Consider the following 22952-nt stretch of genomic DNA (forward strand, 5'->3'; position numbering starts at 1 on the left):
CGGTACCAGCAGTGGAAAAGCACAAAAGCGTGCCGAACCGGTACGGTTCCATGCAGTGGAAAAGCGCCATAAGCAATACAAAACTTCCCTGGCAATCAGTCCAGTTAGTTAGCTGAAAAAAAAAAAAACGATTTAAACCACTTCTAATATTTTGATTAAAAAATACAGGAATTTATTTCATATTGTACATAAAAAATAATATTGTAAAAAAAAAAAAAATCTAAAAACAGAATCACTGAGTTGGAAAGAGGATTACCCCCTTATGTCAGTATTTTGTTGAACCACCTTTTGCTTTAATTACAGCCTTTAGTCTGTTGGGATTTGTCTCTACTAACTTTGCACATCTAGACCGTTTGTGGACTGCAGTCGTTAAGTTAAGTCATTCCACAGATTTTCAATGGGGTTTAAATCTGGGCTCTGATTAGGCCATGCAAGGACATTCACCTTTTTCTGACACTATGCCTCCTCACCACATATCAAGCACTCCCTGAAAAATAATTCATTGCATATTGCTCTTCAGAGGGCCAATTGTAAATGAGCCGTTGGGCTTTTTTTTTTTGCCAGTATGTTAGTTTGTACTTTTCATCTGGTAAATACAAGCAGTAAGGCTCGGTTCACACTACGTCGCTCCGACTAAGGGGGCGACCTTTGAAGTCGCATGCAGCGCGACTTTGGCGCGACTTGCACAGACTTCATAAAATGAATGTCTATGCAAGTCGCTCCAGGTCGCCCCAAAGTAGTACAGGACCCTTTTTCAAAGTCGGAGCGACTTGTGTCTATTAGAACGGCTCCTGTACCGCACAATGGGAGCGTGACGGACCGCGACTTGTCAGGCTGACCAAGTCGCAGTCCAAGTCGGACTAGTGTGAATGCGGTCTTACACACTTCCTGTCCTAATGGGACACTATAGGGAAGATTTACTAAAACTGGAGCACATAAAATGTAGTGCATTTGTGCATAGTAACCATCAACTTCTAGGTTTTATTGTCAAAGCTTAACCACTTGCTGACCAGGCCTTTTCTGGAACTTTTGGTTTAAAAGTTTAAAACTGTTTTTTTTTTGCTGAAAAATTACTTAGAACCCCCAAACATTTTATATTTTTTTTAAGCAGAGACCCTAGAAAATAAAATGACAATTATTGCAATATTGTATGTCCCACTGTGTTTGTGCAGCGGTTTTTTTAAATGCAATTTTTCACTTTTCGCATTAATTTGAATGCGAAAAAAAAACATAGATAACCCAATTTTTTTTTTTGTATAATATAAAAGATGATGTTACGTCAAGTAAATAGATACTTAACATGGCATGCTTTAAAATTGCACACGCTCATGAAATGGCAGGCAGAGACACATACAAATGGGAAGAGCATGCTTCCTCCCAATCTTCATCAGAGAGATTAGGAATGAGCATTTGTGAACCTCTAGCAGGGTGGTCTTCATATTAGCATGTAATAGGTAGGAGTAGATGTCTGAGATCAGTCCCTTGGGGCCTTGTGATCGCAGGATTCCTATCATCGGATAGTTAGAAAACCTGCCGCAAGTGCTGCCAAATTGTGCGCTTAATGCGTAACAGAGTTGCAAATATCTATAAAGAGTGTGCATGCTAACTCGTATTTATCCTGCAATTCTGCATAGGAATGTAGAACATTATTCTCATACACTCCAGCTAGGGTAGGTAAACCCTTGTTTTTCCAAAAGTGATGATCTAAATATTGTCCTAAATACTTGAACATTGGGATCTGCCACAATGGATGGTATAAATGAATATCTTTAAACCCGTCTATACTTTTAGCCTCCCTCCACACAGCATGGGCCAGGGTCAGTATCGGTATGTTCCTCCCAGGGAGAAGTGCCACAGGAGCCTCCAAGGCTATTAAAAGGTGTTCAAGCTTTAGGTAAGAGAATCATCTTAAAGCGGAGTTCCACTCAAAAGTGGAACTTCCGCTTTAAGTGGTCCTGACCCCCCGACATGCCACATTTGGCATGTCATTTTTGGGGGGGGGGGAGCGGGTACCTAGTTTTGACAGGTACCGCTCCCACTTCCGCTCTGGCTGCCTTGGCACCTTGAACGGAAGTTCTCCTCTCCCCCCTCCCACCCTCCAATCTTCTGGGACACACCACAGGTCCCAGAAGATTGCCTGGCCAGTCACAACGTGCAGTGGGACTCGCGCAATCTGTCATAGCCGGGTGCTCACAGTAGTGATGCCGGCGCTGTGGGGAGAAGACGGAGAACCGGCTGCATCGCTGGACCGCGGGACAAGTGAGTATAAAAGTCAGCAGCTACACTTTTTGTAGCTTCTGACTTTTAATGAACACAAAAGCCAGTGGAACTCTGCTTTAATGAAATTGATTCTGCCAGCCACAGAACGTGTAATCTTAGTCTATGTAGTTAATTTAGTTTTGATGGGTCAACTTATTTTTAACCACTTGCTGACTGGCCTATAGTAAAAATGCATAATTTGTTTGATGTTAAATACCAGGGTTATGGGTTATGGCAGCAGCTAGTTGCTAATTATCCCCAGTATTTTTTTTTATTATCGGCGATTCTGTTTCAAAAAAAGTGGTCCGTGGGTGGATGGGCGGGTGTTCCCCCCACAATTTGCGTTGTAACACTTAAAAAACTTCTTATATACTCACCTTGGTCCCTGCTACTTGTGGTAAATGGCAGTCTGGATGTTGAAACTTTGAGTATTCTCATGCTTTTATTTTTTCAAGCAAGCTTTGCCCAGGTAGCTTTACCGATTTTTCCATTGGCAAAATTTCACTAATTGTTTAGTCGTCTGAATATTTGCACATTGGTATATGCCCAATGTTGATAGACACAACCTCAAAACTATTTCTATTAATTGCTGCTGTAAAAAATAAAGAAACACACCTTTCATTTAATTGTTGCTCTGCAATGCTTCATTACCATGCTCCAAAGGTTCTACCAGGGCCGGACTGGGAATAAAAACCAGTCCTTGAATTCATTTCATACCAGCCCCATAGCATTATTATATCAGCCCAACAGCATAACCTCATTTTCTTATTTATAAAAGGGAAAACCATACATTTTAAAGCACATTTGAAGAGTGTATTATAGGCAGATAAGACAGATATGAAATCACATAGGGCTTTATATATATATATATATATATATATATATATATATATATATATTGTGAGGGATTAGCTCAGTGGCGGGTGTGGATGACCCCTTGGGGGGGGGGTTCGTTACACAGGGAGATAGCCGAGAAGTGGTTGCAAACAACAGTGTATGGTTTTATTCTTGCAATTTTCTTCACACAAGTGCAAGAATCAAAACATCAAAAATAAAAATAAAACACAAAATAAATCCTTGCCACTGTGGGCGGCTACCTTCACACACAGGAACCTACCTAAGGAGTCTGTCTCCAACCTACTGTTGGGCAGACTTGGCTGATCATACAGCAGACCATCAATAGTCCATTTATTTTCTCTTCACACAGAAAATGTCCCTTTGATTTTCTCTTCACATAGAAAACATCCATTTGTTTTTCTCTTCACATAGAAAACATCTATTTGTTTTTCTCTTCACATAGAAAACATCTATTTGTTTTTCTCTTCACATAGAAAACAATCCAAGACCTCACCTTGAGAAGTCTTCAGTCTTTTTACCCTCCTCAGCGCACATCGCTTCAGGAGGCATTCCTCTCCTATACTCACACAGCTTCAGGAGGCACACATCTGACTGCCCTCCTCTACTCACACAGCCTCAGGAGGCAGCAATCAATAGACTTCCTCTGGACAAATTATAGAGGCCTTAATTTCCTCATTCTGAATAGCTGAAGGTTTTTCAACTTCCTTAAACCTTTCTGGCTACCTTTGCAGCCGACACCCTATAGTAATTGGTGAATTGTCTAAACCAAGCAGAAGTGTATCTCCCATCTGTGACAACACTCACAGATTTACCTGACTTCCTGTCACAATATATATATATTTATATATATATATATACAGCTGCAAGAAAAAGTATGTGAACCCTTTGGAATGATATGGATTTCTGCACAAATTGGTCATAAAATGTGATCTGATCATCATCTAAGTCACAACAATAAACAAACACAGTCTGCTTAAATTAATAACACACAAATAATGAAATGTTACCATGTTTTTATGGAACACACCATGTAAACATTCACAGTGCAGGTGGAAAAAGTATGGGAACCCCTAGACTAATGACATCTCCAAGAGCTAATTGGAGTGAGTTGTCAGCCAACTGGAGTCCAATCAATGAGATGAGATTGGAGGTGTTGGTTACAGCTGCCCTGCCCTATAAAAAACACACACCAGTTCTGGGTTTGCTTTTCACAAGAAGCATTGCCTGATGTGAATGATGCCTCGCACAAAAGAGCTCTCAGAAGACCTACGATTAAGAATTGTTGACTTGCATAAAGCTGGAAAGGGTTATAAAAGTATCTCCAAAAGCCTTGCTGTTCATAAGTCCACAGTAAGACAAATTGTCTATAAATGTAGAAAGTTCAGCACTGCTGCTACTCTCCCTAGGAGTGGCCGTCCTGTAAAGATGACTGCAAGAGCACAGCGCAGACTGCTCAATGAGGTGAAGAAGAATCCTAGAGTGTCAGCTAAAGACTTACAAAAGTCACTGGCAAATGCTAACATCCCTCTTAGCGAATCTGCAATACGTAAAACACTAAACAAGAATGGATTTCATTGGAGGATACCACAGAGGAAGCTACTGCTGTCCAAACAAAACATTGCTGCGCGTTTACAGTTTGCACAAGAGCACCTGGATGTTCCACAGCAGTACTGGCAAAATATTCTGTGGACAGATGAAACCAAAGTTGAGTTGTTTGGTAGAAACACACAACACTATGTGTGGCGAAAAAGAGGCACAGCACACCAGCATCAAAACCTCATCCCAACTGTGAAGAATGGTGGTAGGGGCATCATGGTTTGGGGCTGCTTTGCTGTGTCAGGGTCTGGACGGATTGCTATCATCAAGGAAAAATGAATTCCTAAGTTTATCAAGACATTGTGCAGGAGAACCTAAGGCCATCTGACTACCAGCTGAAGCTCAACGGGTGGGTGTTGCAACAGGACCAAAGCATAGAAGTAAATCAACAACAGAATGGCTTAAACAGAAGAAAATACGCCTTCTGAAGTGGCCCAGTCAGAGTCCTGACCTCAACCCGATTGAGATGCTGTGGCATGAACTCAAGAAAGCGATTCACACCAGACATCCCAAGAATATTGCTGAAATGAAACAGTTCTGTGAAGAGGAATGGTCAAGAATTACTCCTGACTGTTGTGCACGTCTGATCTGCAACTACAGGAAACGTTTGGTTGAAGTTATTTCTGCCAAAGGAGGTTCAACCAGTTATTAAATCCAAGGGTTCACATACTTTTTCCATCTGCACTGTGAATGTTTACATGGTGTGTTCAATAAAAACATGGCAACATTTCATTCTTTGTGTGTTATTAGTTTAAGCAGACTGTGATTGTCTATTGTTGTGACTTAGATGATGATCAGATCACATTTTATGACCAATTTGTTCAGAAATCCATATCATTCCAAGGGGTTCACATACTTTTTCTTGCAGCTGTATATATATATATATACATATACATAAGAGCAAATTCCAGTTAAAAGTGGAGCAATTATCAAGATTAGTACACTTATTGCTATGGTGATATATTTCCAGAATAAAGAATAATCAAAGTTTGCCTTTACATCAGGGTCCGCAGAGTTCCCCCTTGCACTGTAAGGGGGAATCCTGCAGACTCTGATGTAAAGGGGAACCCCAGGAACTCTGGAAATGTGACCAGAGACCACCTTCCATAGAAAGAATACACTAAGGTAAGAGGGGGGGGTTACAGATATAAGGGAGTAACCTTTATATCAGTGCACCCTTACATTATTGTATTCACTCTCCCCTTACATTACTGACCCCCCCCCCCTTAGACTGATCTGGTGGCACTGTCACTAACCTCCTGCCAGGTGCACCGTCAGTTGGCTCCAGCTTGGTGGCTCTGGTTTTATCCTATAGTCTCCTCTCCGCAGTCCACACATGTCTGCCTTCTCCCATGACACCCATCCCTGCGGCACTCCCACTCCTGACTCCTCTCCAGACTCCCCCTCAGAGACTGCAGACATTATAAAAGACAAGAGATGGTCAGTGGTTGCATACATGTACAGGAGATGTCAGAGGCTGCGCAGACATGGTACAGAAGATGTCAGAGGCTGTGTGCACATGGTACAGGAGATGTCAGAGGCTGCGCAGACATGGTACAGGAGATGTCAGAGGCTGTGTGGACATGGTACAGGAGATGTAAGAGGCTGTGCATACATGGTACAGGAGATGTCAGAGGCTGTGCAGACATGTATAGTAGATGTCAAAGGCTGTGCATACATAGTACAGGAGATATCATAGGCTGTGTGGACATGGTACAGGAGATGTCAGAGGCTGTGCGGACATGGTACAGGAGATGTTAGAGGCTGTACATACATGGTACAGGAGATGTCAGAGACTGTGCGGACATGTACAGGAGATGTCATAGGCTGTGCGGACATGTACAGGAGATGTCAGAGGCTGTGCAGACAAGGTACAGGAGATGTCATAGGCTGTGCGGACATGTACAGGAGATGTCAGAGGCTGTGCAGACATGTACAGGAGATGTCAGAGGCTGTGCAGACATGGTACAGGAGATGTCAGAGGCTGTGCAGACATGGTACAGGAGATGTCAGAGGCTGTGCGGACATGGTACAGGAGATGTCAGGGGCTGTGCAGACATGGTACAGGAGATGTCAGAGGCTGTGCAGACATGGTACAGGAGAGGTCAGAGGCTGTGCAGACATGTACAGGAGATGTCATAGGCTGTGCGGACATGTACAGGAGATGTCAGAGGCTGTGCAGACATGTACAGGAGATGTCATAGGCTGCGCGGACATGTACAGGAGATGTCAGAGGCTGTGCAGACATGGTACAGGAGAGGTCAGAGGCTGTGCAGACATGGTACAGGAGACGTCAGAGGCTGTGCAGACATGTACAGGAGATGTCAGAGGCTGTGCAGACATGGTACAGGAGAGGTCAGAGGCTGTGCAGACATGGTACAGGAGATGTCACAGGCTGTGCAGACATGGTACAGAAGAGGTCAGAGGCTGTGCAGACGTGTACAGGAGAGGTCAGAGGCTGTGCAGACATGGTACAGGACATGTCAGAGGCTGTGCAGACATGGTACAGGAGAGGTCAGAGGCTGTGCAGACATGTACAGGAGAGGTCAGAGGCTGTGCAGACATGTACAGGAGATGTCAGAGGCTGTGCAGACAAGGTACAGGAGATGTCAGAGGCTGTGCAGACATGTACAGGAGATGTCAGAGGCTGTGCAGACATGTACAGGAGAGGTCAGAGGATGTGCGGACATGGTACAGGAGATGTCAGAGGCTGTGCAGACAAGGTACAGGAGATGTCAGAGGCTGTGCAGACAAGGTACAGGAGATGTCAGAGGCTGTGCAGACATGTACAGGAGAGGTCAGAGGCTGTGCAGACATGGTATAGGAGAGGTCAGAGGCTGTGCAGACATGTACAGGAGAGGTCAGAGGCTGTGCAGACATGGTACAGGAGATATCAGAGGCTGTGCAGACATGGTACAGGAGAGGTCAGAGGCTGTGCAGACATGTACAGGAGAGGTCAGAGGCTGTGCAGACATGGTACAGGAGATGTCAGAGGCTGTGCAGACATGTACAGGAGAGGTCAGAGGCTATGCAGACATGGTACAGGAGATGTCAGAGGCTGTGCAGACATGTACAGGAGAGGTCAGAGGCTGTGCAGACATGGTACAGGAGATATCAGATGCTGTGCAGACATGTACAGGAGAGGTCAGAGGCTGTGCAGACATGGTACAGGAGATGTCAGAGGCTGTGCAGACATGTACAGGAGAGGTCAGAGGCTATGCAGACATGGTACAGGAGAGGTCAGAGGCTGTGCAGACATGTACAGGAGAGGTCAGAGGCTGTGCAGACATGGTACAGGAGATATCAGAGGCTGTGCAGACATGGTACAGGAGAGGTCAGAGGCTGTGCAGACATGTACAGGAGAGGTCAGAGGCTGTGCAGACATGGTACAGATGTCAGAGGGTGCGTAGGGGTCCAGTCTTACCTGGCCCTGGTATAGAGAGGTGCGCTTCACCGCCCAGTCCAAAATCAGTGCCTTCCTTTTAAAAATAGCGCCACCGAGTGCCATTACATCACTACGCGTGCGCCCACCCTGGGTGCATGCGCAGTTGACATGTCGGCCCCAGTCCGGCTGCAGCCATATACTGTACGGGTGCTGCTGCCTTCAAAGCGGCCGCAGGGTAGTCGGCCTTTCCGGCCTACCGGGAAATTTCCTGGCATCCCAGTAGGCCAGTCCAGCCCTGAGTGGTATTAACCCCTCCCCACCAACATAACGCAAATATTCAACCTTGGCTTCAAGGGGTTGTACCAGGGTGATGCCTGCAGCTAGAGGCATCACCCTGGTACCATTTTTTAGAGCCGACAGTTGGCTTTTTTTGTAAAAACAACTGTACGGATAATCAGACGCTCGGCTTTTATTACAAGCAGTAGGAGGGGACGTCCCTCCCAATCCCGCCGCCTTCCGTGGCTTGCCCAAATTTCCCATCCCACGGGAGCCCGGAGTGACCAGCCGGCATGCCCACTGACTGGCCGAAGACCCGAATAAAGCCAGAATCAGCTTTGATCGGGTGTTAGATCTAGTAACCGAGAAGCGATGTCATGACATCACTTCTGGTTACTGGAGCCTTAACCTTCCTAGCGGTATTCCCGAGTGTGACTCGGGGTAAGATTTTAGTGCCAAAAGCGGTAACCCCGAGTCACACTCGGGGTAGCGCTAAGAAGATCGCTGGATGCTGGAGGAGGTTTTACTTACCTTTTCTCCGGGATCCAGCGAAGACTGCGAGCTGTGTGCGGCGGCGGAGCTCTCTCCCGATCGTCTGCGAGCTCTGGCTTCCGTCTCCGGCGACGTGACGTCCGCTGGGGGGTGGAACCGGCGGCAAATTCGAATGTAAAATGCACCAAACACACTGATATCGTTCAAAATAAAATAAAATCACATTACATTACCCCCCAGTGCCCTTTCCTGCAGTTTTACTGTACTTTTTATGTAAATATATGTATATATATATATATATATATATACATATATATACAGTATATATATATATATACGTATATATATACACATATACATATATATATATATATATATATACACACACACACACACACATATTATATATATATACACGTAATTCTTGTGAATGAGCAGCCCAAACCAACTGTATACATTATATATATATATACGTATATATATATATATATATATATATATATATATATATACATATATATATATATATAATATATATATAATATATGTATACATAATATATGTATACATACATATATATATATATATATATATATATATATATATATATATAATATGTATAATAAATGTATACAGTTGGTTTGGGCTGCTCATTCACAAGAATTACATGCTTTCAGCACCTAAAATAATGGTACCGCTTTCAGCACCTAAAATCCAAAAGAATCATACCGCCAGGGAGGTTAAAGGCGCCAGATTTAAACAAAACAAAAAAATGACAATATTCAAAACAGCCAAACTTGGTGTTTTAAAATGCTTTTAAGGGCAAAGGAGGGATTTGGGGGTACCTGTTACTGCCTATTACTGTCACAAGGGATGTTAGCATTCCTTATGACAGCAATAAAAGTGATCAAAAATTAATAAATTTAAGGGACCATGTATTAAAAAAAATTAAAAAATAAAATAAATTAAAAAAATTTAAAGCGCCTTTCCCTCTTGAACGGTGTTCAAACCAAACATGTGAGGTATCGCCACAATCATTAGAGCGAGAGCAATAATTCTAGCACTAGACCTCCTCTGTAACTCTAAACAGATAACTGTTAAAAATTTTTAGCGTGTCGCCTATGGAGATTTTTAACGTACTGTAGTTTGTCACCATTCGACAAGTGTGCACAATTTTAAATCATGACATGTTAGGTATCTATTTACTCGGCGTAACATCATCTTTCACGTTATACAAAAGAATTAGGCTAACTGTACTGTTTTGTTTTTTTATTAATTCTGGAAAGTGTGCGCAAATACCGTGTGACATAAAATAGCAACACTCGTAAATAATACTTATTTTAACTTGAAAGCAACAAATGTCAGAAAAAGGCTTAGGCATGATGGGGTTAAAATATGTACATACAGTATAGATTCTGAAAAAAAAAAATGAATGTGCTATGCAATAATGCTATCTGTATTTATATAAGATAATGTAATTAAAGGTTATGCAATATATGATCCTTTAATCTGCTTAATAGGTAACTCCACCTTGTGGGAAAAATAGCAAATAAAGAAATAGCATAAACAATTGCTACATAAATGATATTGTAATTGCATGTTATTAAAAATGTCCTTTCCTTTTTAATCTGCAGCCGCTCTAATTTTCTGTAAAAATCTGTGATATAGAAACCTGGAGGCCTTTTGGTGTAAAGAACTTCCCCGGGAATTTAATTTCCTGCTTGTGTTATTGGCTCACTGATTTTCCTACAAGTCTGCACTAAGATACAGGTCAGATTTTAGGCATCATCTGCAACAATTTCAGTTTTAGTGACACCCTCCTAAAGGGTTAATCACTTCTAAAGTGATGCAGATCCTGCAACTGTCCTCATAAGAACACCGGTTCAGATTCAATCACTCCTTTTTGGACACAAAGTGAAACAGCTTTTTCTTCAAAGAAAAAACAGGTAGAGATCCATAACAAAGGTTGCAATGTACGTTAACCACTTCTGGACCAGAAGGGTTTGCCCCATAATGACCAGGCCATATTTTGCGATTTGACACTGCATTAATTTAACCTCCCTGGCGGTATGATTCTTTTGGATTTTAGGTGCTGAAAGCGGTACCATTATTTTGCATGTAATTCTTGTGAATCAGCAGCCCAAACCAACTGTATACATTTATTATATATATTATATATATATGTATGTATACATATATTATGTATACTTATATTATATATATATATATATGTATATATATATATATATATATATATATATATATAATGTATACAGTTGGTTTGGGCTGCTCATTCACAAGAATTACGTATATATATATATATATATATACATATATATATATATATATATATATATATATACACACATATATATATATATATATATATATATATATATATACATATATATGTATATACGTATATATATATATATATATTGCCCCCCAGTGCCCTTTCCCTTTCCTGCAGTTTTACTGTACTTTTTATGTAAATATATGTATATATATATATATATATATATATATATATATATATATATATATATATACATATATATGTATATATATATATATATATATATATATATATATATATATATATATATATATATATACATATATATGTATATATATATATATACTGTATATATATATATATATATATATACATATATTTACATAAAAAGTACAGTAAAACTGCAGGAAAGGGCACTGGGGGGAAATGTAATGTGATTTTATTTTATTTTGAATAGTATCAGTGTGTTTGGTGTGTTTTACATTTGAATTTGCCGCCGGTTCCACCCCCCGGCGGACGTCACGTCGCCGGAGACGGAAGCCGGGGCTCGCAGACGATCGGGAGGAAGCTCCGCCGCCGCATACCGCCCGCAGACATCGCTGGATCCTGGAGAAAAGGTAAATAAAACCTCTTACAGGATCCAGCGATCTTCCTAGCGCTACCCCGAGTGTGGCTCAGGGTTACCGCTTTTGGCTCTAAAATCTAACCCCGAGTCACACTCGGGAATACCGCTAGGAAGGTTAACGGACAATTTCGCGGTCGAGCGATGCTGTACCAAAATAAAATTGATGTCCTTTTTTTTTCCACAAATAGAGCTTTCTTTTGGTGGTATTTAATCACCTGTGCGATTTTTATTTTTTGCGCTATAAAGAAAAGAAATGCGCCAATTCTGAAAACAAAACTAATATTTTTCACTTTCTGCTATATAACATTCTCAAAAAAAAAAAATTAAATATCAAAATTTTTTAACATTTTAGGCCAATCTGTTTTCTGCTACATGTCTTTGGTAAAAAAAAAAAAATCGCAATAAGCGTATTTTGATTGGTTTGCGCAAAAGTTATCGCGTCTACAAACTAGGTAAAAGATTTATGTCATTTTTATTATTTATTTTTATTTTTTCACTAGTAATGGTGGCGATCTGCGATTTTTGCAGACATTGCGGCGGACAGATCGGTCCCCTTACTGATATTTTTTACAATTTTTGGGGTACCAGTGAGATTACTACAGTAATCAGTGCTAAATAATATGCACTGTTACTGTAATACTGACATTAGCACGGAAGGGGTTAACCTAGTGGGTGATCAAGGTGTTAAATATAAGCCTAGGGAAGTGATTACTAACTGTGGGGGATTGGGCTTTTGAAATGACTATAGAGACCTGTGATCCTATATAGAAGGATCACAGGAGCTCTGTGATCATTTCAGAGAGAAGAACGGTCAGCTGTGTTTACAACAGCTGCCCGTTCTTCTCTATCAGCGGGGAGTGATCGAGGGTGCCCGGCGGCAATCGCAGCCCCCGGCCCAGTGCATCGGCATCCCCGCTGCCTAGCACCAGGCGCGCGACCTCTATGTCGGTTCGCGCAGGAGGGACTGCCTGCCACAGTATATCTGCGGCGGTGGTCCGGAACTGGTTAATCACCCTGACGGGATTGTTTTACCAAATCCTTTCGATTTAAATGAAGCCTCCAGTGCAGAGACACCCTCATATACTGTAGAGTGGGCTGGGATGGGATTGCAATTAAAGATTTCCCAAAAATAAATTCCAGAAAGGTAAGGTGTGATACACAGGGGTCTTTTGTTGTGTAGCACCCGTCAGGGAGGGACGGAGGGAGGGGGCAGCTGCCTCCTCCTCTGTAGAGGTGTCATGCGGTCGCAGGATGTCGTCCAGAGGGCCAGAGGAATGGTTGAGAGGAGCTGAGTACAGGAACTCGTGTCAAGGGGCCTGACCTGAGGGGGGCCACCCCTGCTCGTAGGAGAGTCAGTGGACAAGTGTTAGCAGAGGAAGAGAAAGAGGATACTGGGGACAGTGTCCTGAAGATAATAGTTTGTTCACGAGTCATCTTAAGAGAAAGAGACTCAATTCAAATTCATCCAAAGTGGCAGGGTGAATCAACAGCCTGGCTATATCAGAAGATAGGAGTCCTCAACATTGTCTATAGTTAAATTGGAGTATCCCATTGTTTCCTTCTCCTATCCCCAATTTACAATAAACCAAAAAACAACCAAATACCCCTGGACTGATTATTGGAGTGAGCCAAGTGGAGGAATTAAGAAATTGTATCTGTCATGACTGCCTGCTAGGGGGATCCAGGGAGTGAATAACTGGCAGTCTTTACGGTATGTTGAGGGAGCCCAAGCAGCCGATGGACCAATGCCAGAAGCCAGATGGTAGGAAATCGCGTTCCAAATATGTGGAATGCACTGGACAGCTGGAAGTTGACAGGGCGCCCGGTAAAGACATCAATCACCGCGCCAGGAAGCCAGAAGGCTATCAAGGAACAGAAGGCAGTGGAGGGCAAGCCAGAGAGAGTTGGTCCCATCACTATGGCAACATGTTTTGCCCAACTTAGCCTTATCAAGCCACGTGACCAAGCAGACCAATCCTCCTTAAATGCAAAAAGTGGAAGGCAGAGGGGGTGGTGGCCCCACCCCGGGGGTGGGCTTAAAAGTAAAATTAAAACCGTATCCATCTATAGAACTGTCACGCAAGGATGCAGACTCGCGGTGCTCGCCTGGGATCAGCATGCGTTCCTAGCCTCGGGATCGTTCAGACGGAAGTGATGTGGTCACGTTCTGGACGCGTTTCGTCACACTGACGTCATCTGGAGAAGGCTTCTCCAGATGACGTCAGTGTGACGAAGCGTTTCGTCACACTGACGTCATCTGGAGAAGGCTTCTCCAGATGACGTCAGTGTGACGAAACGCGTCCAGAACGTGACCACATCACTTCCGTCTGAACGATCCCGAGGCTAGGAACGCACGCTGATCCCAGGCGAGCACCGCGAACGAGGTAGTTGCGGACCCTATGCCATACGGATGCGCTGCATGTTGATTTTATGTGAGTACATGTCTTTTTTGGAATCTAAATAAAAGTTTTAAAGGCAATCCTGCACTATCGGAGGCTTCTGTTTTTCCCCTTTTTCATATACCCGGGAATTGTACTGGAGCTCTCTCCCTGATGCTTTAACCCCTATGTGTACCGGAGCAAGGAGTGGATACGAGTGGTAATAGGAAGGATAGGACGGAACCAGATTGCCGGTGTATGGGAGCGATCCCTGTTATCGACCCGCCATTTACCCCTGTAGGGGTACGGACATCCGGTAAGCACAGGACCCCAGGAGAGGGGGAGCACCCTATCTTCCAATCACTCACTGCACTCCCGGCTTCATAGAAAAAAAGAGCACCTTACTCCATCCTTATATGGACTATAGAACTTTATGATTTCTGTACCAACTCTGATTGCACTATTTTTGGACAATTTTAAAATACACAGAACCTGCTTTTTGAGCCTTTGAATTTATATGGTTCTCACTTTCATAATTTATATAGTTATTTGCACGGCTGCACTTATTTATTTACTAGTGTTTATATTGTCACCAGTGTGGGATGCACATAGTTCACCCACTTATTTAGTTTCATTGCTTATGAGTATGCAGTTGCACTTTATTGAATAGATGGTTATGACTATTCGGAATGCACCTTATTTAGTTTGATTAGTGCACTATATTTATTTTTTAGCACCTTTGCACACTAACTCTCTATATCACCATAATTTATTAATACTATCTTTATATGCTTTTATATTTTTATACCTACATTTACATATATTTGCATATTTATGTTGAGTCTCAATAAGCCGTTTAGGTATTGAACACATTTATTTATTTATTGATTTGGTATCAGCACATAGTGTTAATTTTACACACATATTACACACCCATTGTGTTTTTATATCCTATTACTTATATAGTTCTCATTCCCACATACATTCTATGTGCATTTGCATGTGTTGAACTTGGTCTTGAACTATAGGAGCCTAACCCAGATTTCCCATTAACCTACTTTCCTGGCAGCGCCAATCACTCCCCTTTTTGACATTTACACCTGACGCTCCCCCATTGGGGGTGCATCTTTTGGAGTGGGCAGCAGCCATTAGTGTTTTATTTATAGAAATTTTACGCACTATTTTATAGATAGTTTATCCTAAGCGCGGATCTTTCTTCTTTTCTTCATTTGGTTCTGTTTGTCCACATTGAGCTATACTGGGCAGGGGGCGGGAGAAGGATTTGTATTTAAAAAAAGCCTAATTTAATAAAGGTTCAGGAGAGCCCTTTTCACGCAGTTTAGCCGCAAGTAGTTGGCCCTGTTCAATATAGTCCTCTTTATTTAGTACAAATTTGACGGAATCGTTGAAACTGACCACCAGGAATATTATTACGCCATGTGGGATGGTGGAAGCTGGAATAAAGCAGATATGAGCTGCCACTGGTAAGTTTACAATGATTTTTCGAGATAATCCTACTGTGCTCATGTGTCAGCTCCAGATCTAGAAAGATCAATTTATCTGGATCTATGACGTATGTAAATTGCAAACCTAAAGTATTGTTGTTGCAGTAGGACACAAAAGAAAGGAACTGTTGGTCAGTACCACTCAAGATGATCAGGATGTCATCAATATATCTCCCATAGTAGACGGTGTGCTATGCAAAGGGATTGTGGCACCAGATGCACAGCTCCTCCCAATAACCCATTGTGCTGTTTGCTTAGCATGGAGCAAAGTTTGCTCCCATCGTCGTGCTTTAAAGGTGTAGATAGAACTTGTCCAGAAAGGTGAAATAGTTATGTTGTAGACAAAATTCAGTGCCTTCATTTATAAACTGTGCCTGTCGGGAGTTTATCGTGAGATCCTTATGAAGGAAGTATTGTAAAGCTCTTAGGCCTATATTGTGGCGGATTGATGTATAAAGAGAGCATACATCTAAGCAGCCTAACTAATACTTTAAGGCCCTACCTAGCCAATGGCCAGAGTAACATGAACTCAGTCCTGCTGGCATTGAGGCCCCTTCCGCTCTTTGCAGTGGTGCGCTCACTCTTGAGTGGGAGATTTGTAATCCACAACATAGGCAGAAGAGTCTAACAGTCGTTTCCAGCAGGTAGTCCTCATAAAACAGATATTAACAATAGCAAACAGCACATCAAGGTGGCCTCTGCGCCACTTTTGTACTATGGTGAAGAATTCTTCTGATGTAGTCTGCTCTGGTTAAATTGGTTCTTGCACTCAGGAAGGATGAATGCAGCACTATGCCGCAGCTCCTAAGTGGGATCAGGTGAAAGCTAACCCCCCAGACTTAGACCCTACCTCTTAAGCCTGCACCTCATGTTCTCCCCATTGTCCCTCTGTGCCCAGCTCACAGCACAATCCCAGATAAAAGTCTCTTCAACCATCAGGATATCTCTCATCTGCAATGCTGGGCCAGTCACACAGCTTCTCAGTCTAATAGCATGTGGTCTTCGTCTCAGCAACATGCTGTAGACTCATTGCTGGGCTCCCCACCATGTACTCCTGGGCTCACTGCTCAGTTTCCAGCCCTGTTCCCAGGCTCACTCCTTATAAAGAGCACCCCCGGCATGCACTGTGCTTGCACATACTTCAGGTTTCCTGCTGCTCTGTCTTCCCCCTTGCTTCCAGCAGCTATAGCTGCCCTTTGGGTCTTGTGGGTGGAACTATACTTATGAGCACAATGGCTGCAAACCAGGATACTCTCTGCCCTCCCTGTTGATAGGGCCAGGTATATGCTCCAGTCCAATACTGCAGGTGCAACCAGTCATGTCCTCCCTGCTCTCCTCCTACTGCGCTATGAGTCCAATGCCAAGGAGGGGGAGCAAAGAGCTGTTAGTGGAGATGATATCCTGCAGAGCAGCTTATATGTCCCACCAGTGGGTGCTACACCTGTTTATGTGAAATACTGTATAATACCTTCCCTTCATATACAGTGCCTTGCAAACGTATTCGCACCCCTTGAAATTTTCCACATTTTGTCATATTACAACCAAAAACATACATTTTTTTTAAAATTGGGATTTTATGTGATAGACCAACACAAAATGGCATATAATTGTGAAGTGCAAGGAAAATGATAAATGGTTTTCAAATTTTCTTACAAATAAATATCTGAAAAGTGTGGTGTGCATTTGTATTCAGCCCCCTTTACTCTGATACCCCTAACTAGAATCTAGTGAAAAAATCTAGAAGAAAACCTGTTAGACTCTGCAAAAGACTTGGGATGGAGGTTCACTTTCCAGCAGGACAATGACCCTAAACATACAGCCAGAGCTACAATGGAGCGGCTTTGAGCAAAGCAAATACATGTGTTAGAATGGCCCAGTCAAAGTCCAGACCTAAATCCAATTGAGAATCTGTGGCAGGACTTGAAAATTGCTGTTCACAGACGCTCTCCATCCAATCTGACAGACCTTGAGCTATTTTGCAAGGAAGAATAGGCATACATTTCACTCTCTAGATGTGCACAGCTGGTAGAGACATCCCCAAAAAGACTTGCAGCTGTAATTGCAGGGAAAGGTGATTCTACCGTTGCAGCCTGTGTATTCATAAAACAAGCAATACGCACCCAGAGCTGTGAGTAATAACTTCTTTTTTAATTAGGTTTTCCTTAACCTCTTGCCGACCGCCCACCATAGTATTACTGTGGCAGGGCGGCTCGGCTGCGCAAAATCACATAGTACTACGTGATTTTGTGCACAAGGTTTCGGCGGCAGGCGTGTTTAGACACAGCAGGAGGCGGGCTGTGGGAGGAGCAGCGGCGATCGCTGCCTTCCTCCAAAGATCATCAGATAAACTGACAGAAGGCTTGCCTGCTTATGTAAACAAAGCAGGCGAGTCTTCTGTCACACAGGCAGGGAGAGATCGGGAGTTTCAGCTAAGCTACAACCCCGATCTCTCTGTGTCTGTCACAGAACCCTCCCCATAAACAGTTAGTAATCACATTTAGGTACACATTAACCCCTTTGATTACCCCCAGTGTTAACCCCTTCCTTGCCAGTGTCATTTATACAGTAACAGTGCATATTATTTAGCACTCATCACTGTATTATTGTCACTGGTCCCCAAAAAGTGTCAAAAATGTGTGTTAGGGGCCCGATCTGTCCGCCGCAATGTCGCAGTCCCGCTAAAAAACGCTGATCGCCGCCATTACTAATAAAAAAAATAAAAATAACTCCAAAAATCTATCCTGTAGTTTGTAAACGCTATAACTTTTGCGCAAACCAATTAAAATACGCTTTTTGGGATTTTTTTAACCAAAAATATGTAGCAGAATACAAATTGGCCAAAACTGATAAAAAAAATTAGATTTTTTAAATTTTTTTTATTGGGAATGTTTTATAGCAGAAAGTAAAAAATATGGCGTTTTTTCAAAAATGACGCTCTCTTTTTGTTTATAGCGCAAAATCTAAAAACCACAGAGGTGATCAAATACCACCAAAAGAAAGCTCTATTTGTGGGGGGGAAAAAGGACATTAATTATATTTGGGTACAGTGTCGCACGACTGCGCAATTTTTCGTTAAAGTAACGCAGTGCCGAATCACAAAAAATTGCCTGGTCATTAAGGGGGTAATACCTTCCAGAGCTGAAGTGGTTAAATTATACCTCCCAACTGTCCCTGATTTTGAGGGATTCTCCCTTCTTTGTAGCAACGTCCCTCTGCCCCTGTTTCCTCCTCATTTGGTCCAATGTACTGTATATACCCAGTGGTGTATTTAGGTTTTGTGCTGCCCTAGGCCTGACTCAACTTGGGCACCCCCTAATTTAAATATGACCCACCCCTTCCTGTAAAGGCCACACCCATTCATGTTTATGATCCACCCTGTTATCTGTAAACCACAGACTACAACCAGTTTTTCAGTGCCCATCAGTGCACCCTCATCAGTTTCCATAAGTTCAGCCTCATCAGTGCAGCCTTATCAATGCAGCCTCATTACTGGCCATCTCAGTGCAGCATATCAGTGCTGCCTCATCAGTGACCATCAGTACAGCCACGTCAGTGGCCATTAGTGCAGCCTATCAGTGCATCATACCAGTGCCTATCAGTGCTGCCTTATCAGTGGCAATCAGCGCAGCCTCATCAGTGGCAGTCATTGCAGCCTCATCAGTGGCCATCAGTGCAGCCCATTAGTGCCCATTAGTGCAGAATATCAATGCAGCCCCATCAGTGAAGCTTATCAGTGCCCACTTTTTTGCTGCCCCTCTGCAAAGTGCCGCCCTAGGCCTGGGCCTTGTTGGCCTAGGCCAAGATACAGCACTGTATATACCTGTTTAACCACTTACCGCATAGTAACGTACTGATACGTCGGTACACTTTGCGGGGTTATACCGGGATGATGCCTCTAGTTAGAGGCATCATCCCGGTACCATGGTTTGAAGCCGACGGTCGGCTTTCCGTCGGTAACGACCGATGCGGCTCGGGAGCCGCTCGATCGTTACCCGGGGGGCGGGAGAGGACGCCCCCCCCCTCCCGCCGCCTTCCGTGGCTTTGCTCGGGGCTCCTGTCCCACCGGTAACCCCCGAGCACCCAGCCGGCACGTCCGCCGGCTGGATGGAGTCCCAATGAATGCCGGAAACGGCATCGATCGGGTCTCCGATGACAGCATTGAGGACGGGATCAGTAGTGCGTTATCAGTTTTTGCAGATGACACAAAATTGGGCAGGGCAATAACTGCACAGCATGAAGCAGATATCCTACAGAATGACCTGGACAAAATTACAGAGTGGGCAACGACATGGCAAATGAGGTTTAGCGTGGAGAAGTGTAAGGTTTTGCACCTGGGGACTAAAAACATAAAAGCACAATACACGTTAGGAGGGGAACCCTTGGGGGAATCAAAAATGGAGAAGGATCTGGGAGTCTTGGTTGATGATAGATTAGGCAACAGCATGCAATGTCAAGCGGCAGCTGCCAAAGCCAGCAGAATATTAGCATGCATAAAGAAAGGGATGTATTCCAGAGATAAGACTATAATCCTTCCACTTTATAAAACTCTGGTCCGACCGCATCTGGAGTATTCTGTCCAGTTCTGGTCGCCAGTCCTCAGGAGGGATGTGTTGGAGCTGGAGAGAGTCCAGAGAAGGGCAACTAAACTAATTAGGGGATTGGAGGACCTTGACTATGAAGAGCGTCTACAATCGCTTGATTTATTCTCCCTGGAGAAGAGACGTCTGAGGGGGGACATGATAGCAATTTATAAATATCTTAATGGGGATCCCAGCTTAGAAAAAAAGCTGTTCATTCGAAGGGATTGCATGAGGACTCGAGGGCATACAATGCGATTAGAGGAGAAGCGTTTTAACCACAGGCAACGTGGGGGGTTCTTTACTGTTAGGGCTACAAGATTGTTGAATTCTCTACCACAAGAGGTGGTATCTGCGGGTAGTATGGTGGCTTTCAAAAGACTCTTAGACTTACATCTCAAGGATCAGAACATTCAGGGGTATGTGAGATGAGTACAGCCACACACACCTACACAGGTTGAACTGGATGGACTATTGTCTTTATTCAACCTCACCTACTATGTAACTATGTAACTATATGTAACCCGGAGGCGGCGTCCATGACGTCACTTCCGGGTTACTCTGCTGCAAAAGGCGGCAGATTTGAAAAACGGCTGTATGCAAAAATGCAGTTTTCGGCGTTTTGCATACATGGAAGTGTAGTGGAGGGGTCTAGGGTCTTTTAGACCCTCGATCCCTCCATAAAGAGTACCTGTCACTACATATTGGTGTCACAAGGGATGTTTACATTGCTTGTGACAGCAAAAAAAGTGATCAGATTTTTTTTTTTTAAAAAAACCTGTAATAAAGTTTAAAAAAAATAAAAAATAAATAGGAAAAAAAAATTAAAAATGTAGCCGCCCCGTCACCGTTAGCTCGCGCACAAAAAAAAACGTATACGCAAGTCGAGCCGCGAATGAAATCGCTGTTCAAACCCCACATGTGAGGTATCGCTGCAATCGCCAGAGCGTGGGCAATAATTTTTAAAAAAGAGCTACGCTCTACCTCTAAACTGGTAACCGTTAAATAAATTTAAAGCGTCGCAGATTGAGATCTCTATTGACCGTAGTTTGTCTCCATCCCACGGGGGGCGCAATTTTAAACCGTAACATGTTGGGTATCTATTTCCTCGGCGTGACATCATCTTTCACAATATACAAAAAAAATGGGCTAACTTTACTGTTTAGTATTTTTTAAATGCAGTGAAATGTGATTTTTCTAATTTTTTCCAAAAGAATGGCGTTTTAAAGACCGCTGCGCAAATACTGCGTGACAAAAAATTTTGCAACGACTGACATTTTATTCTCCAGAGTCTTTGCTAAAAAAATATATATATTGTTTGGGGGTTCTAAGTAGTTTTCTGGGAAAAAATACTGATTTTAACTTGTAAACAAAAAGTGTCCGAAATAGGGCTGGGGCTTAAGTGGTTAAAAATGCATCAAAAAGTGTTTTACAGTGCTATACCCTCCATCTAATTTCTACATTTTGCTTTTGTAAATTTCAAACGCCAGTTTAAAGGAATAACAAAGATAAAAAAAAAAAAAACACTTGTGTGTTTGAGCAATCTTTTTTTGTGAATTAATTCTCCATGTAATGGGGGAGTGGCAGAGGGTGTGTCCTTTGCCTACAAACTTTTTGCTAGTAGGTTCGCCTCTTTCCCTTCTCATAGTTGGGAGGTTCGCTTAACACCTTCTCGTCTGACTTATAGTAAAATGACAGCTGGCCAAGAGCACTATTGTTCTGGGAGGACATTGGATGATGCCTTCCCAAAACTTGCCTCCTGCGGGGGCTGCGTCCACCCGACCAATGACTGATCACTGCACTAGCCTGCTGCCAGTGTCATGTGATCACTGTGACCAATCACAGCAGATTACATGACAATTATAAACAATGGATGGCTTTCTTTCATGCCATCAATTTTATACAATTGTGTTGCCAGCTGTGATCACAGGGTACAGACTGGGCCAATCACAGCTCATCTATACCATTTTACTGAATTCAATTTATTTATTCAGTTTGTTTAGTTGTGATTAGCTGGCCAATCACAGCTAATCACAACTAAACAAACTGAATGAATAAATTGCATTCAGTAAAATGTTTGCTTATAGCAATGAAATTCACTGCTATAAGCAATCATAATGTGTAAAAAAAAAAAAATAATAATAATCCAGATCACTTCCCCAGAGTAGTCCAGTGTTACTATGGTAAAACTGTACTGTTATGGTCACAGTGTGTTAAACAAAATGGTAAAAAAATATAATAACAAAGAAAAAAAAATGTATAAATATATATATAATTTGATTTTTTTTTTTTAATACTGTCACCAGTCAGTGTCCCAGACCACCGCCACACCAGTTATATGATAACGCTGTACTGCACCGGTGACATTTTATTTTGTTCTTCATTTTCCAAAAAAATTTAAACTTAAAAACTCACCCTGTCTCTTACTTAATACCTTGGACTATTTCCTTTATCTACTTTCCAAAAAGTGGCCATTTGGGGGTATTTTTTTTTTTTAATACTGTCACCAGTCAGTGTCCCTGATCACTGCCACACCAGTTATATGATAACGCTGTACTGCACTGGTGACAAAACTCACCCTGTCTCTTACTTAATACCTTGGACTATTTATTTTATCGACTTTCCAAAAAGTGGCCATTTGGGGGTATTTGTACTGTCCTAGCCTTTTTGGGCCTCCAGAAATGAGATCCATTTTCAGATATATC

The sequence above is a fragment of the Pelophylax lessonae genome, assembly GCF_965119305.1.
Source record: "Pelophylax lessonae genome assembly, chromosome: 11".
NCBI classification, from domain to species: domain Eukaryota; kingdom Metazoa; phylum Chordata; class Amphibia; order Anura; family Ranidae; genus Pelophylax; species Pelophylax lessonae.